This window comes from Chiloscyllium punctatum, unplaced genomic scaffold, assembly GCF_047496795.1.
Source record: "Chiloscyllium punctatum isolate Juve2018m unplaced genomic scaffold, sChiPun1.3 scaffold_56, whole genome shotgun sequence".
Taxonomy (NCBI): domain Eukaryota; kingdom Metazoa; phylum Chordata; class Chondrichthyes; order Orectolobiformes; family Hemiscylliidae; genus Chiloscyllium; species Chiloscyllium punctatum.
The window spans coordinates 1,835,947-1,848,299 of record NW_027309791.1 but is presented as its reverse complement, the minus strand read 5'-3'; positions in this window follow the sequence as shown (position 1 = coordinate 1,848,299).

Sequence of the window (12,353 nt, the reverse complement as noted above, 5' to 3'; positions counted from 1 at the left end):
GTTTCAGCCCCTCTGAATCAGCCCCTCTGATTCAGCCCCTCTGTTTCAGCCCCTCTGTTTCAGCCCCTCTGTTTCTCGCCCTCTGTTTCAGCCTCTCTGTTTCTCGCCCTCTGTTTCAGCCCCTCTGTTTCAGCCCCTCTGTTTCAGCCCCTCTGTTTCTCACCCTCTGTTTCAGCCCCTCTGTTTCTCGCCCTCTGTTTCAGCCCCTCTGTTTCTCGCCCTCTGTTTCAGCCCCTCTGTTTCTTGCCCTCTGTTTCAGCCCCTCTGTTTCAGCCCCTCTGTTTCAGCCCCTCTGTTTCAGCCCCTCTGTTTCAGCCCCTCTGTTTCTCGCCATGTTTCAGCGACTTTGTTTCTCGCCCTCTGTTTCAGCGCCTCTGTTTCTCACCCTCTGTATCAGCCGCTTTGTTTCAGCCCCTCTGTTTCAGCCCCTCTGTTTCAGCCTCTCTGTTTCTCGCCCTTTGTTTCTCGCCCTCTGTTTCAGCCCCTCTGTTTCTCGCCCTCTGTTTCAGCCCCTCTGAGACAGCTCCTCTGATTCAGCCCCTCTGATTCAGCCCCTCTGTTTCTCGCCCTCTGTTTCAGCCCCTCTGTTTCAGCCCTTCTGTTTCAGCCACTCAGTTTCAGCCCCTCTGTTTCTTGCCCTCTGTTTCAGCCCCTCTGTTTCTCGCCCACTGTTTCAGTCCCTCTGTTTCGCGCTCTCTGTTTCAGCCCCTCTGTTTCAGCCCCTCTGTTTCTCGCCCTCTGTTTCTGCCCGTCTGTTTCTCGCCCTCTGTTTCAGCCACTCTGTTTCTTGCCCTCTGTTTCAGCCCCTCTGATTCAGCCCCTCTGTTTCAGCCCCTCTGAATCAGTCCCTCTGATTCAGCCCCTCTGTTTCAGCCCCTCTGTTTCAGCCCCTCTGTTACTCGCCCTCTGTTTAATCCCCTCTGTTTCTCACCATCTGTTTCAGCCCCTCTGTTTCAGCCCCTCTGTTTCTCGCCCTCTGTTTCAGTCTTTCTGTTTCTCGCCCTCTGTTTCAGCCCCTCTGATTCAGCCCCTCTGTTTCTCGCACTCTGTTTCAGCCCCTCTGAATCTCGCCCTCTGTTTCAGCCCCTCAGTTTCTTGCCCTCTGTTTCAGCCCCTCTGTTTCAGCCCCTCTGTTTCGCGCCCTCTCTTTCAGCCCCTCTGTTTCTCGCGCTCTGTTTCAGCCCCTCTGTTTCTCGCCCTCTGTTTCAGCCCCTCGATTTCTCGCCCTGTGTTTCAGCCCCTCTGTTTCAGCCCCACTGTTTCAGCCCCTCTGTTTCAGCCCCTCTGTTTCTCGCCCTCTGTTTCAGCCCCTCTGTTTCTCGCCCTCTGTTTCAGCCCCTCTGTTTCCCGCCCTCTGTTTCAGCCCCTCTGTTTCTCGCCCTCTGTTTCAGCCCCTCTGTTTCTCGCACTCTGTTTCAGCCCCTCTGATTCTCGCCCTCTGTTTCAGCCCCTCACTTTCTTGCCCTCTGTTTCAGCCCCTCTGTTTCAGCCCCTCTGTTTCAGCCCCTCTGTTTCGCGCCCTCTGTTTCAGCCCCTCTGTTTCTCGCGCTCTGTTTCAGCCCCTCTGTTTCTCGCCCTCTGTTTCAGCCCTTCTATTTCTCGCCCTCTGTTTCAGCCCCTCTGTTTCAGCCCCACTGTTTCAGCCCCTCTGTTTCAGCCCCTCTGTTTCTCGCCCTCTGTTTCAGCCCCTCTGTTTCTCGCCCTCTGTTTCAGCCCCTCTGTTTCTCGCCCTCTGTTTCAGCCCCTCTGTTTCAGCCCCTCTGTTTCTTGCCCTCTGTTTCAGCCCCTCTGTTTCAGCCCCTCTGTTTCAGCCCCTCTGTTTCAGCGCCTCTGTTTCTCGCCATGTTTCAGCGACTCTGTTTCTCGCCCTCTGTTTCAGCCCCTCTGTTTCTCACCCTCTGTATCAGCCGCTTTGTTTCAGCCCCTCTGTTTCAGCCCCTCTGTTTCAGCCTCTCTGTTTCTCGCCCTCTGTTTCTCGCTCTCTGTTTCAGCCCCTCTGTTTCTCGCCCTCTGTTTCAGCCCCTCTGTTGCAGCTCCTCTGATTCAGCCCCTCTGATTCAGCCCCTCTGTTTCTCGCCCTCTGTTTCAGCCCCTCTGTTTCAGCCCTTCTGTTTCAGCCACTAAGTTTCAGCCCCTCTGTTTCTTGCCCTCTGTTTCAGCCCCTCTGTTTCTCGCCCTCTGTTTCAGCCCCTCTGTTTCTCGCCGTCTGTTTCAGCCCCTCTGTTTCTCGCCCTCTGTTTCAGTCCCTCTGTTTCGCGCTCTCTGTTTCAGCCCCTCTGTTTCAGCCCCTCTGTTTCTCGCCCTCTGTTTCTGCCCGTCTGTTTCTCGCCCTCTGTTTCAGCCACTCTGTTTCTCGCCCTCTGTTTAATCCCCTCTGTTTCTCACCATCTGTTTCAGCCCCTCTGTTTCAGCCCTCTGTTTCTCGCCCTCTGTTTCAGTCTTTCTGTTTCTCGCCCTCTGTTTCAGCCCCTCTGATTCAGCCCCTCTGTTTCTCGCACTCTGTTTCAGCCCCTCTGATTCTCGCCCTCTGTTTCAGCCCCTCAGTTTCTTGCCCTCTGTTTCAGCCCCTCTGTTTCAGCCCCTCTGTTTCAGCCCCTCTGTTTCGCGCCCTCTGTTTCAGCCCCTCTGTTTCTCGCGCTCTGTTTCAGCCCCTCTGTTTCTCGCCCTCTGTTTCAGCCCCTCTATTTCTCGCCCTCTGTTTCAGCCCCTCTGTTTCAGCCCCACTGTTTCAGCCCGTCTGTTTCAGCCCCTCTGTTTCTCGCCCTCTGTTTCAGCCCCTCTGTTTCTCGCCCTCTGTTTCAGCCCCTCTATTTCTCGCCCTCTGTTTCAGCCCCTCTGTTTCAGCCCCACTGTTTCAGCCCCTCTGTTTCAGCCACTCTGTTTCTCGCCCTCTGTTTCAGCCCCTCTGTTTCTCGCCCTCTGTTTCAGCCCCTCTGTTTCAGCCCCTCTGTTTCTCGCCCTCTGTTTCAGCCCCTCTGTTTCAGCCCCTCTGTTTCAGCCCCTCTGTTTCTCGCCCTCTGTTTCAGCCCCTCTGTTTCTCGCCCTCTGTTTCAGCCTCTCTGTTTCTCGCCCTCTGTTTCAGCTCCTCTGTTTCAGCCCCTCTGTTTCAGCCCCTCTGTTTCTCGCCCTCTGTTTCAGCCCCTCTGTTTCAGCTCCACTGTTTCAGCCCCTCTCTTTCAGCCCCTCTGTTTCTCGCCCTCCGTTTCAGCCCCTCTGTTTCAGCCCCTCTGTTTCAGCCCCTCTGGTTCTCGCCCTCTGTTTCAGCCCCTCTGTTTCTCGCCCTCTGTTTCAGCCCCTCTGTTTCTCGCCCTCTGTTTCAGTCCCTCTGTTTCGCGCTCTCTGTTTCAGCCCCTCTGTTTCAGCCCCTCTGTTTCTCGCCCTCTGTTTCTGCCCGTCTGTTTCTCGCCCTATGTTTCAGCCACTCTGTTTCTCGCCCTCTGTTTCAGCCCCTCTGATTCAGCCCCTCTGTTTCAGCCCCTCTGAATCAGCCCCTCTGATTCAGCCCCTCTGTTTCAGCCCCTCTGTTTCAGCCCCTCTGTTTCTCGCCCTCTGTTTATTCCCCTCTGTTTCTCACCATCGGTTTCAGCCCCTCTGTTTCAGCCCCTCTGTTTCTCGCCCTCTGTTTCAGTCTTTCTTTTTTTCGCCCTCTGTTTCAGCCCCTCTGTTTCAGCCCCTCTGTTTCTCGCGCTCTGTTTCAGCCCCTCTGTTTCTCGCCCTCTGTTTCAGCCCCGCTATTTCTCGCCCTCTGTTTCAGCCCCTCTGTTTCAGCCCCACTGTTTCAGCCCCTCTGTTTCAGCCCCTCTGTTTCTCGCCCTCTGTTTCAGCCCCTCTGTTTCTCGCCCTCTGTTTCAGCCCCTCTGTTTCTCGCCCTCTGTTTCAGCCCCTCTGTTTCTCGCCCTCTGTTTCAGCCCCTCTGTTTCAGCCCCTCTGTTTCTTGCCCTCTGTTTCAGCCCCTCTGTTTCAGCCCCTCTGTATCAGCCCCTCTGTTTCTCGCCCTCTGTTTCAGCCCCTCTGTTTCTCGCACTCTGTTTCAGCCCCTCTGATTCTCGCCCTCTGTTTCAGCCCCTCAGTTTCTTGCCCTCTGTTTCAGCCCCTCTGTTTCAGCCCCTCTGTTTCTCGCCCTCTGTTTCAGCCCCTCTGTTTCTCGCACTCTGTTTCAGCCCCTCTGATTCTCGCCCTCTGTTTCAGCCCCTCAGTTTCTTGCCCTCTGTTTCAGCCCCTCTGTTTCAGCCCCTCTGTTTCAGCCCCTCTGTTTCGCGCCCTCTGTTTCAGCCCCTCTGTTTCTCGCGCTCTGTTTCAGCCCCTCTGTTTCTCGCCCTCTGTTTCAGCCCTTCTATTTCTCGCCCTCTGTTTCAGCCCCTGTGTTTCAGCCCCACTGTTTCAGCCCCTCTGTTTCAGCCCCTCTGTTTCTCGCCCTCTGTTTCAGCCCCTCTGTTTCTCGCCCTCTGTTTCAGCCCCTCTGTTTCTCGCCCTCTGTTTCAGCCCCTCTGTTTCAGCCCCTCTGTTTCTTGCCCTCTGTTTCAGCCCCTCTGTTTCAGCCCCTCTGTTTCAGCCCCTCTGTTTCAGCCCCTCTGTTTCAGCCCCTCCGTTTCTCGCCATGTTTCAGCGACTCTGTTTCTCGCCCTCTGTTTCAGCCCCTCTGTTTCTCACCCTCTGTATCAGACGCTTTGTTTCAGCCCCTCTGTTTCAGCCCCTCTGTTTCAACCTCTCTGTTTCTCGCCCTCTGTTTCTCGCCCTCTGTTTCAGCCCCTCTGTTTCTCGCCCTCTGTTTCAGCCCCTCTGTTGCAGCTCCTCTGATTCAGCCCCTCTGATTCAGCCCCTCTGTTTCTCGCCCTCTGTTTCAGCCCCTCTGTTTCAGCCCTTCTGTTTCAGCCACTCAGGTTCAGCCCTTCTGTTTCTCGCCCTCTGTTTCAGCCTCTCTGTTTCTCGCCCTCTGTTTCAGCTCCTCTGTTTCAGCCCCTCTGTTTCAGCCCCTCTGTTTCTCGCCCTCTGTTTCAGCCCCTCTGTTTCAGCTCCACCGTTTCAGCCCCTCTGTTTCAGCCCTTCTGTTTCTCGCCCTCTGTTTCAGCCCCTCTGTTTCAGCCCCTCTGTTTCAGCCCCTCTGGTTCTCGCCCTCTGTTTCAGCCCCTCTGTTTCTCGCCCTCTGTTTCTCGCCCTCTGGTTCAGCCCCTCTGTTTCTCGCCCTCTGGTTCAGCCCCTCTGTTTCAGCCCCACTGTTTCAGCCCCTCTGTTTCAGCCCCTCTGTGTCTCGCCCTCTGTTTCAGCCCCTCTGTTTCTCGCCCTCTGTTTCAGCCCCTCTGTTTCTCGCCCTCTGTTTCAGCCCCTCTGTTTCAGCCCCTCTGTTTCTTGCCCTCTGTTTCAGCCCCTCTCTTTCAGCCCCTCTGTTTCAGCCCCTCTGTTTCAGCCCCTCTGTTTCAGCCCCTCTGTTTCAGCCCCTCTGTTTCTCGCCCTCTGTTTCAGCCCCTCTGTTTCAGCTCCACTGTTTCAGCCCCTCTCTTTCAGGCCCTCTGTTTCTCGCCCTCCGTTTCAGCCCCTCTGTTTCAGCCCCTCTGTTTCAGCCCCTCTGGTTCTCGCCCTCTGTTTCAGCCCCTCTGTTTCTCGCCCTCTGTTTCTCGCCCTCTGTTTCAGCCCCTCTGTTTCTCGCCCTCTGTTTCAGTCCCTCTGTTTCGCGCTCTCTGTTTCAGCCCCTCTGTTTCAGCCCCTCTGTTTCTCGCCCTCTGTTTCTGCCCGTCTGTTTCTCGCCCTATGTTTCAGCCACTCTGTTTCTCGCCCTCTGTTTCAGCCCCTCTGATTCAGCCCCTCTGTTTCAGCCCCTCTGAATCAGCCCCTCTGATTCAGCCCCTCTGTTTCAGCCCCTCTGTTTCAGCCCCTCTGTTTCTCGCCCTCTGTTTATTCCCCTCTGTTTCTCACCATCTGTTTCAGCCCCTCTGTTTCAGCCCCTCTGTTTCTCGCCCTCTGTTTCAGTCTTTCTTTTTTTCGCCCTCTGTTTCAGCCCCTCTGTTTCAGCCCCTCTGTTTCTCGCGCTCTGTTTCAGCCCCTCTGTTTCTCGCCCTCTGTTTCAGCCCCGCTATTTCTCGCCCTCTGTTTCAGCCCCTCTGTTTCAGCCCCAATGTTTCAGCCCCTCTGTTTCAGCCCCTCTGTTTCTCGCCCTCTGTTTCAGCCCCTCTGTTTCTCGCCCTCTGTTTCAGCCCCTCTGTTTCTCGCCCTCTGTTTCAGCCCCTCTGTTTCTCGCCCTCTGTTTCAGCCCCTCTGTTTCAGCCCCTCTGTTTCTTGCCCTCTGTTTCAGCCCCTCTGTTTCAGCCCCTCTGTATCAGCCCCTCTGTTTCTCGCCCTCTGTTTCAGCCCCTCTGTTTCTCGCACTCTGTTTCAGCCCCTCTGATTCTCGCCCTCTGTTTCAGCCCCTCAGTTTCTTGCCCTCTGTTTCAGCCCCTCTGTTTCAGCCCCTCTGTTTCTCGCCCTCTGTTTCAGCCCCTCTGTTTCTCGCACTCTGTTTCAGCCCCTCTGATTCTCGCCCTCTGTTTCAGCCCCTCAGTTTCTTGCCCTCTGTTTCAGCCCCTCTGTTTCAGCCCCTCTGTTTCAGCCCCTCTGTTTCGCGCCCTCTGTTTCAGCCCCTCTGTTTCTCGCGCTCTGTTTCAGCCCCTCTGTTTCTCGCCCTCTGTTTCAGCCCTTCTATTTCTCGCCCTCTGTTTCAGCCCCTCTGTTTCAGCCCCACTGTTTCAGCCCCTCTGTTTCAGCCCCTCTGTTTCTCGCCCTCTGTTTCAGCCCCTCTGTTTCTCGCCCTCTGTTTCAGCCCCTCTGTTTCTCGCCCTCTGTTTCAGCCCCTCTGTTTCAGCCCCTCTGTTTCTTGCCCTCTGTTTCAGCCCCTCTGTTTCAGCCCCTCTGTTTCAGCCCCTCTGTTTCAGCCCCTCTGTTTCAGCCCCTCTGTTTCTCGCCATGTTTCAGCGACTCTGTTTCTCGCCCTCTGTTTCAGCCCCTCTGTTTCTCACCCTCTGTATCAGACGCTTTGTTTCAGCCCCTCTGTTTCAGCCCCTCTGTTTCAACCTCTCTGTTTCTCGCCCTCTGTTTCTCGCCCTCTGTTTCTGCCCCTCTGTTTCTCGCCCTCTGTTTCAGCACCTCTGTTGCAGCTCCTCTGATTCAGCCCCTCTGATTCAGCCCCTCTGTTTCTCGCCCTCTGTTTCAGCCCCTCTGTTTCAGCCCTTCTGTTTCAGCCACTCAGTTTCAGCCCCTCTGTTTCTTGCCCTCTGTTTCAGCCCCTCTGTTTCTCGCCCTCTATTTCAGCCCCTCTGTTTCTCCCTGTCTGTTTCAGCCCCTCTGTTTCTCGCCCTCTGTTTCAGTCCCTCTGTTTCGCGCTCTCTGTTTCAGCCCCTCTGTTTCTCGCCCTCTGTTTCTGCCCGTCTGTTTCTCGCCCTCTGTTTCAGCCACTCTGTTTCTCGCCCTCTGTTTCAGCCCCTCTGATTCAGCCCCTCTGTTTCAGCCCCTCTGAATCAGCCCCTCTGATTCAGCCCCTCTGTTTCAGCCCCTCTGTTTCAGCCCCTCTGTTTCTCGCCCTCTTTTTAATCCCCTCTGTTTCTCACCATCTGTTTCAGCCCCTCTGATTCAGCCCCTCTGTTTCTCGCACTCTGTTTCAGCCCCTCTGATTCTCGCCCTCTGTTTCAGCCCCTCAGGTTCTTGCCCTCTGTTTCAGCCCCTCTGTTTCAGCCCCTCTGTTTCAGCCCCTCTGTTTCGCGCCCTCTGTTTCAGCCCCTCTGTTTCTCGCGCTCTGTTTCAGCCCCTCTGTTTCTCGCCCTCTGTTTCAGCCCCTCTATTTCTCGCCCTCTGTTTCACCCCTCTGTTTCAGCCCCACTGTTTCAGCCCCTCTGTTTCAGGCCCTCTGTTTCTCGCCCTCTGTTTCAGCCCCTCTGTTTCTCGCCCTCTGTTTCAGCCCCTCTATTTCTCGCCCTCTGTTTCAGCCCCTCTGTTTCAGCCCCACTGTTTCAGCCCCTCTGTTTCAGCCACTCTGTTTCTCGCCCTCTGTTTCAGCCCCTCTGTTTCTCGCCCTCTGTTTCAGCCCCTCTGTTTCAGCCCCTCTGTTTCTCGCCCTCTGTTTCAGCCCCTCTGTTTCAGCCCCTCTGTTTCAGCCCCTCTGTTTCTCGCCCTCTGTTTCAGCCCCTCTGTTTCTCGCCCTCTGTTTCAGCCTCTCTGTTTCTCGCCCTCTGTTTCAGCTCCTCTGTTTCAGCCCCTCTGTTTCAGCCCCTCTGTTTCTCGCCCTCTGTTTCAGCCCCTCTGTTTCAGCTCCACTGTTTCAGCCCCTCTGTTTCAGCCCCTCTGTTTCTCGCCCTCCGTTTCAGCCCCTCTGTTTCAGCCCCTCTGTTTCAGCCCCTCTGGTTCTCGCCCTCTGTTTCAGCCCCTCTGTTTCTCGCCCTCTGTTTCTCGCCCTCTGTTTCAGCCCCTCTGTTTCTCGCCCTCTGTTTCAGTCCCTCTGTTTCTCGCCCTCTGTTTCAGCCCTTCTATTTCTCGCCCTCTGTTTCAGCCCCTCTGTTTCAGCCCCACTGTTTCAGCCCCTCTGTTTCAGCCCCTCTGTTTCTCGCCCTCTGTTTCAGCCCCTCTGTTTCTCGCCCTCTGTTTCAGCCCCTCTGTTTCTCGCCCTCTGTTTCAGCCCCTCTGTTTCAGCCCCTCTGTTTCTTGCCCTCTGTTTCAGCCCCTCTGTTTCAGCCCCTCTGTTTCAGCCCCTCTGTTTCAGCCCCTCTGTTTCAGCCCCTCTGTTTCTCGCCATGTTTCAGCGACTCTGTTTCTCGCCCTCTGTTTCAGCCCCTCTGTTTCTCACCCTCTGTATCAGACGCTTTGTTTCAGCCCCTCTGTTTCAGCCCCTCTGTTTCAACCTCTCTGTTTCTCGCCCTCTGTTTCTCGCCCTCTGTTTCAGCCCCTCTGTTTCTCGCCCTCTGTTTCAGCCCCTCTGTTGCAGCTCCTCTGATTCAGCCCCTCTGATTCAGACCCTCTGTTTCTCGCCCTCTGTTTCAGCCCCTCTGTTTCAGCACTTCTGTTTCAGCCACTCAGTTTCAGCCCCTCTGTTTCTTGCCCTCTGTTTCAGTCCCTCTGTTTCTCGCCCTCTGTTTCAGACCCTCTGTTTCTCGCTGTCTGTTTCAGCCCCTCTGTTTCTCGCCCTCTGTTTCAGTCCCTCTGTTTCGCGCTCTCTGTTTCAGCCCCTCTGTTTCTCGCCCTCTGTTTCTGCCCGTCTGTTTCTCGCCCTCTGTTTCAGCCACTCTGTTTCTCGCCCTCTGTTTCAGCCCCTCTGATTCAGCCCCTCTGTTTCAGCCCCTCTGAATCAGCCCCTCTGATTCAGCCCCTCTGTTTCAGCCCCTCTGTTTCAGCCCCTCTGTTTCTCGCCCTCTGTTCAATCCCCTCTGTTTCTCACCATCTGTTTCAGCCCCTCTCTTTCAGCACCTCTGTTTCTCGCCCTCTGTTTCAGTCTTTCTTTTTTTCGCCCTCTGTTTCAGCCCCTCTGATTCAGCCCCTCTGTTTCTCGCACTCTGTTTCAGCCCCTCTGATTCTCGCCCTCTGTTTCAGCCCCTCAGGTTCTTGCCCTCTGTTTCAGCCCCTCTGTTTCAGCCCCTCTGTTTCAGCCCCTCTGTTTCGCGCCCTCTGTTTCAGCCCCTCTGTTTCTCGCGCTCTGTTTCAGCCCCTCTGTTTCTCGCCCTCTGTTTCAGCCCCTCTATTTCTCGCCCTCTGTTTCAGCCCCTCTGTTTCAGCCCCACTGTTTCAGCCCCTCTGTTTCAGCCCCTCTGTTTCTCGCCCTCTGTTTCAGCCCCTCAGTTTCTCGCCCTCTGTTTCAGCCCCTCTATTTCTCGCCCTCTGTTTCAGCCCCTCTGTTTCAGCCCCACTGTTTCAGCCCCTCTGTTTCAGCCACTCTGTTTCTCGCCCTCTGTTTCAGCCCCTCCGTTTCTCGCCCTCTGTTCCAGCCCCTCTGTTTCAGCCCCTCTGTTTCTCGCCCTCTGTTTCAGCCCCTCTGTTTCAGCCCCTCTGTTTCAGCCCCTCTGTTTCTCGCCCTCTGTTTCAGCCCCTCTGTTTCTCGCCCTCTGTTTCAGCCTCTCTGTTTCTCGCCCTCTGTTTAAGCTCCTCTGTTTCAGCCCCTCTGTTTCAGCCCCTCTGTTTCTCGCCCTCTGTTTCAGCCCCTCTGTTTCAGCTCCACTGTTTCAGCCCCTCTGTTTCAGCCCCTCTGTTTCTCGCCCTCCGTTTCAGCCCCTCTGTTTCAGCCCCTCTGTTTCAGCCCCTCTGGTTCTCGCCCTCTGTTTCAGCCCCTCTGTTTCTCGCCCACTGTTTCTCGCCCTCTGTTTCAGCCCCTCTGTTTCTCGCCCTCTGTTTCAGTCCCTCTGTTTCGCGCTCTCTGTTTCAGCCCCTCTGTTTCAGCCCCTCTGTTTCTCGCCCTCTGTTTCTGCCCGTCTGTTTCTCGCCCTCTGTTTCAGCCACTCTGTTTCAGCCCCTCTGTTTCAGCCCCTCTGATTCAGCCCCTCTGTTTCAGCCCCTCTGAATCAGCCCCTCTGATTCAGCCCCTCTGTTTCAGCCCCTCTGTTTCAGCCCCTCTGTTTCTCGCCCTCTGTTTAATCCCCTCTGTTTCTCACCATCTGTTTCAGCCCCTCTGTTTCAGCCCCTCTGTTTCTCGCCCTCTGTTTCAGTCTTTCTGTTTCTCGCCCTCTGTTTCAGCCCCTCTGATTCAGCCTCTCTGTTTCTCGCACTCTGTTTCAGCCCCTCTGATTCTCGCCCTCTGTTTCAGCCCCTCAGTTTCTTGCCCTCTGTTTCAGCCCCTCTGTTTCAGCCCCTCTGTTTAAGCCCCTCTGTTTCGCGCCCTCTGTTTCAGCCCCTCTGTTTCTCGCGCTCTGTTTCAGCCCCTCTGTTTCTCGCCCTCTGTTTCAGCCCCTCTAATTCTCGCCCTCTGTTTCAGCCCCTCTGTTTCAGCCCCACTGTTTCAGCCCCTCTCTTTCAGCCCCTCTGTTTCTCGCCCTCTGTTTCAGCCCCTCTGTTTCTCGCCCTCTGTTTCAGCCCCTCTATTTCTCGCCCTCTGTTTCAGCCCCTCTGTTTCAGCCCCACTGTTTCAGCCCCTCTGTTTCAGCCACTCTGTTTCTCGCCCTCTGTTTCAGCCCCTCTGTTTCTCGCCCTCTGTTTAATCCCCTCTGTTTCTCACCATCTGTTTCAGCCCCTCTGTTTCAGCCCCTCTGTTTCTCGCCCTCTGTTTCAGTCTTTCTGTTTCTCGCCCTCTGTTTCAGCCCCTCTGATTCAGCCCCTCTGTTTCTCGCACTCTGTTTCAGCCCCTCTGATTCTCGCCCTCTGTTTCAGCCCCTCTGTTTCAGCCCCTCTGTTTCAGCCCCTCTGTTTCAGCCCCTCTGTTTCGCGCCCTCTGTTTCAGCCCCTCTGTTTCAGCCCCTCTGTTTCAGCCCCTCTGTTTCGCGCCCTCTGTTTCAGCCCCTCTGTTTCTCGCGCTCTGTTTCAGCCCCTCTGTTTCTCGCCCTCTGTTTCAGCCCCTCTATTTCTCGCCCTCTGTTTCAGCCCCTCTGTTTCTCGCCCTCTGTTTCAGTCCCTCTGTTTCGCGCTCTCTGTTTCAGCCCCTCTGTTTCAGCCCCTCTGTTTCTCGCCCTCTGTTTCTGCCCGTCTGTTTCTCGCCCTCTGTTTCAGCCACTCTGTTTCTCGCCCTCTGTTTCAGCCCCTCTGATTCAGCCCCTCTGTTTCAGCACCTCTGAATCAGCCCCTCTGATTCAGCCCCTCTGTTTCAGCCCCTCTGTTTCAGCCCCTCTGTTTCTCGCCCTCTGTTTAATCCCCTCTGTTTCTCACCATCTGTTTCAGCCCCTCTGTTTCAGCCCCTCTGTTTCTCGCCCTCTGTTTCAGTCTTTCTGTTTCTCGCCCTCTGTTTCAGCCCCTCTGATTCAGCCCCTCTGTTTCTCGCACTCTGTTTCAGCCCCTCTGATTCTCGCCCTCTGTTTCAGCCCCTCAGTTTCTTGCCCTCTGTTTCAGCCCCTCTGTTTCAGCCCCTCTGTTTAAGCCCCTCTGTTTCGCGCCCTCTGTTTCAGCCCCTCTGTTTCTCGCGCTCTGTTTCAGCCCCTCTGTTTCTCGCCCTCTGTTTCAGCCCCTCTAATTCTCGCCCTCTGTTTCAGCCCCTCTGTTTCAGCCCCACTGTTTCAGCCCGTCTGTTTCAGCCCCTCTGTTTCTCGCCCTCTGTTTCAGCCCCTCTGTTTCTCGCCCTCTGTTTCAGCCCCTCTGTTTCAGCCCCTTTGTTTCTCGCCCTCTGTTTCAGCCCCTCTGTTTCAGCCCCTCTGTTTCAGCCCCTCTGTTTCTCGCCCTCTGTTTCAGCCCCTCTGTTTCTCGCCCTCTGTTTCAGGCTCTCTGTT